The sequence below is a fragment of the Pholis gunnellus genome (assembly GCF_910591455.1).
Source record: "Pholis gunnellus genome assembly, chromosome: 17".
In the NCBI taxonomy this organism is placed as follows: Eukaryota; Metazoa; Chordata; class Actinopteri; order Perciformes; family Pholidae; genus Pholis; species Pholis gunnellus.
In genome coordinates, this window is record NC_136544.1 from 1960200 (window position 1) to 1965460 (window position 5261).

A 5261-nucleotide genomic window follows, 5' to 3' on the forward strand; every position below is an offset into this window, starting at 1 on the left:
ATACTATATATTTCACTATATTTCACTTTGTTTATCACTCACAATGTACAATCTATCATAACAGAGCTGTTTGGCATCATTTTGAGCCATTTTGACCTCTCATAAATCTCCATGCAATTTCATCGTCTATCTGTGTCTGTGTTGGCCTGTGGTGGGCGGATCTTGTCATGTAACCCCACATTCGAACCGGGTGGTTATTTCAAACACACCAGTGTGTTCCATGAAGTGATTGACAGAATTTTCAACCGCTAAAAAGCCAAAACCGTGCTGCAGTCCCGCCCCAAGCCCCTGTGTGATTTGCCGGTCAGCATATTGGCCTCAATCTTGTGTCAGATGAACGGAAAATAGCCATTTTAGGTTTCAGACGAACACAGGGAGCTAAGGAACACATTTCTCATTTGGATTTACTTCGTTTTTCTCCGTTTTTGCCCTGGAAACCACCTCAAGGTATGCTACGGTTCTAATGTTTTGGCAGTGTGGTGTTGTGTTTTGTGTGGCTTCTTCGATGTAACTTTTGAACGGTTTCACGGAGAGACGTTTGGAAGCTATGGTTGGATGCAGTGTGTTGTGCTGGTCCTGTTTGATATGCAGGGTGTCTGTGAAAGTGCCACAGGTAGCGGCTGGGATCAGTAACAGAGAACATAGCTCGCCTTCTCCTGGTGAAAAATAGGTGAAATTGTGGTAGTACTTGTAGTACTTTGTGTGTATGTATATATGTGTATGTGTGTATATATATATATGTGTGTGTATATGTCTTTGAGCGATTCAAATAGGTTACATGGTCCATTTTATCAGAATTTCTTTGTCACGTATGTTTTTGAAATTTCGTAAAATATCATTTAATTCGTTCTCTGAAGTGATTGGTACTACACGTGTACACTCTGTCGCCCCCCTCTCTAGAACCCAATTGGGTCCCGCTCGGGGTTAGAAGGCTTTAGAGTGCGTGATGTCACCGCTAGAGTGAAGAGCAGCTTCAGAATCTTGTGAAAAGAATATTTGTCTTTTGCCTTTGACTCCAATTTTCACTCTTCATATATATTTTTTTAGTTTTTAAAGTAGCTAATCGTGTCCCTGTCGTAGTCAAGTGACTGTGGAATCCCACAGATTTACACATTTGGCACAAAATCACTTAATTGAGAGGAAAACCAACTTTCTGCTCCATAGAGACCAATGTTAAATCTTGCTGCAAAAACATCTTCCACAGAACACCGTACCCCATTTCTACATCGCCAGTTTAGCCACATTTTTTACACTACAGACACAATTTTCACATGATCTGTCTTACAACTCATCCTTCCTCATGTATTAATATCTGAGCAATAGCAGCTACGGTTATGGGGTTTTAGAGGATTTGTTTGAGAGGTGTTTCCCTGTATTTTCTCCATGAACAGGCTGCTGGCACACAGGTGTTCGTGATTAAGGTAATTAGCAATTTTGATAAACATACACTTCTCTCCCTCTATCGCTCTGTGTAGCTATGTCCCAATTCAGGGGCTGCATCCTTCGGAGGACCCAGCCTTCGCGGTCTACGTGGGCTGCGTCCTTTAAGAACTGCGTAGGCTGGACCGTGCGGTCTACGAAATGAGACGGCCTACGCTACAGAGGACTTCCTGTTTGCGTCAACAGCTGTTCCCGCCCCGCCCCCTCTTGCTGCTCCCGTCCTAAAATCCCTGCTCAACAGGATTATATATATATAGTGTATATATATATATCAGTATATATACTGGAAAGGTTTTAGTTTAGTGTTTAATCAGTTATTCAATAATTAATTCATAGATCTTTTTCAAAATATTGTTTTTCTAAATTAATCAGTTACTATGCTAAATAACACATTTTCAATCAGTTATAGTTCTTGTAATTATATGTATTTATCAATAACTTTATTTCATTTCATTCACACATACATACATATATATATATATATATATATTGCAATCCTAAGGCAGAGGAAATCAATCAAGACAGTTAACATTAACAGCAGCAAAACAAATGTCAGCAAACGTGTTTATTAACTTGCAGTAACACATACTTTTTATAATTTACACAGCAGAATATACACACATTCACACAGAAATCCTTTACATGGATGTCTTATTTCAATTTCAATTAATTAAATAAAAAGGTGACATCAAAACTGTCATCTCTGTGACAGCAACATTAACAGATGAGAAGATCTACTGGTTGTGTTATTAGTGAAGCTTTATAATGATGAGAGCTAATGTAACAGTAACCTGAAGTACAGGATGGTCAAATGCAGATATTATAAACGGACTAATGTCTTCATTCAAAGCTACGGTTGCAGAATGTTTGTCCATCGTTCTCCCCTCAGCTCCTGCTCTCTGTAACACAACAAGAACAGAATTAACTAAATACTCAACTTCAGTGTATTCGTGTAATTCATCTTAACGTTACCGGACTTAAAGTGATATTTCAGGTTCACTACCTGTCTACCTGAGCTCACGTTGGTCCGTTTATGTACATTATATGAAGTATAAATCATAACATCAGTAAGATATCATTCAACCTCTGAGGTTTGAAAGTGAAGTTATTAAAAGTTACTTTAAGGCTTAACTACGGTCGGATGCAGGCAGCCGAGCTGCCGGTGTGCGAGTTTAACTGGTTTTGAATTAACTGGTTTATGGTCGAGTGCGTAAAGCAGATGTGTGGTAGGAGTGGCCTCTCAGGACCCACGTAGAATAAACAGGAAATAAACATTTCTATCGTTTCTCCTCTCTTTCACGTAGTTTCTACGGTTTCTTTTGAAAGAATATAAACGGAACACTTTGTTGGAATATGTACTACTCGTTAACGAGGCTGTGGTTGAGATTCCGAGGACGCATGACGAGGACCAGAGTGAATGACAGAGTTGGTGGTAGGTGTCGATGCCTGTTCAAAATACTCACGTCAATAAATCCTTTAAGAAACGCTCTGTTGTCCATCTTATATTTGTATCATATATCGTTACTAATCTGATGTCAAGTCGATGTGAGACCTGTCTGTGCATTCATGCAGCCTGTGAGTTAAACATACTGAGCTCAAACACCGCGTACAGATGACTGTCAGCTGTGGGGAACTGTGATCCACCCAGATTAAGTTGTGATTCAACTTCTGTAGGCTATCTCACATCGCGTATGTTTTATGTCAAAGACTACGGACATTCATGTTATGTTAACGATACTCTACACTGTGCAGCACACATCAATCTAGATTAGACATGACTGGTAACTGTCGTTTTGTTACTAGAGGGACCGAACGTGAATAACTACACGCAGGGGTTAGTGTGTCTGTTGAAACATTACGATGGAGAGGCTTGTTGCAGCATTAATTTAGGATTTCGACAGCATTACCACGACCAATTATCCATCTTCATTACGAAAATAAGATTTGTTGTACGAAAATAAGATTTGTTGTCTGATGACATAAAATTCGTAGAAATATGGACCCTACAGGAGTCGATCCTTTGACTCTGACTGACCCTTTGTGGACCGTCTAACCTATTTTAATCACTCAAAAACATATACAGTATTGTTGAGGCTGGAACTTCACGAGAGGAGGTAGGCTGCAAACTTTCGCCACTGCTGACTTCCAGCAACGGAGACTAATCAAAAACGAACTGGATCCGATTAAAAATGAAAAATAGTAATTTAATAAAAAGATAGCAGATACAACTGCAACCACGAAGGTAAACAATGCAAAATGATGCACTCAATTGCAACCTAATGTTTTACAAATGCAATCTGAAATACACCATGCATGGTAATGTTCTCGAGAACAGAGTCCACGTGCAATTTCACTCACAGATCCGACCTGGTCAGTTAGCTGAAAAACGAATATTGCCGAGAACTGAAACTTTCTCTCTCAAACATTCTTTTTATGTTCTTTGATGGGCGGAAAGCGTCCCACGCTGTCGCAAAACATAAAGGCCGTTATCCGGGGTCAGTGATTAGTTTCCGATTGATCTGACCCCACCTCTATCGATCCGCTGCTCATCTCAGTGGCTGGCTCCTTGTGACATCACCTCTGACCTGCGGCCGCATGGTCTTACCCAGGAGTCCTCTCTGTTGTTTTATGGCCGTCTGCTTCCCTTCAGTTGTCTCCGGTTCTCCTCCTCCTTTGTTGGTCATTTGTCCAGCACCTCTGTGTCCCCTTTGATGTCTCTGGTCCTCGAGATATTATATGGTCGTGAAGAGCCTGTCCTCTGCATTCCTCACTGACCCTATCTCCCCTTTGATCTCTCTGCCTCATGGCTCAGAACCCCCTAACCTATGTGACTGTACTTTGGTTCAATACTTCCAATGATTATGATTAAGACTCCTACAAGTAAACTTATTGCAAACATATAATATCTTCTATAAGTAAACATCCTGTAAATCTATATTACATTCCATAAGTAAATATATTGTGACTCTTAACATAATTTACATTCTCATCATTGTGACAATTTTATTCACCACTAGGGGTGCTATAAATTCTACTAAATAATGCTTCTTAATACTGTAATTCTCCACAGTATATAGACAAAGTACTACCACAATTTCACCTAGTTCTCGCCAGGAGAAGTCGAGCAATGTTCACCATTATCGATCCCAGCCGCGATCTACGGGACTTTCACACACACACACTGCATATCCAGGAGGACGAGGAGAACACACTGCATCGAACGATAGCTTCAGAATTCTTCTACTTTAAACCATTAGAAAGTTACTATTGATCTGCCACAGATATCAACTCGCTTCTTTGACGAATGAATAATAATTTCAGTTTGGGCCAATGGGTTTGACCCATGGGGGCGGATCAGTTTTCGATTATTTTATTGGCTTAAAATTCTGTAAACAACTCAAAGAACGTATCATTACACTGCCCAGACTCTTCCGGGTTCAAATCTGTGGGAATTGCGCAAATCGGCCGATCACAGGCTGTGTTAGGTTCAAATACATCACGTGAAAATGAGCCATGTTTTACAGGTTTTTACATGGCCCAGGCTCTCAAAATGATGCCAAACTGCTGTATTAGATAGATTGAACACTGTTAGTGATAAAAGAAGTGGAAATATATAGTTATTTAGTATATAAAAGTACAATAAGACAGCGATTTGTGCTCCTTCCAAAATCAGAATTGACATTGGCTGACCTCAGCTGACCTGTACACCGGCATTGATTTCTCAGGCATACTTTAAAAGGACTGCTGACATGTTGTGATATGATTTGGGAGAGTTTAGGCTTGCGTGTGTATCATTTCAAATCAATAAAAGTGCCTTTTAG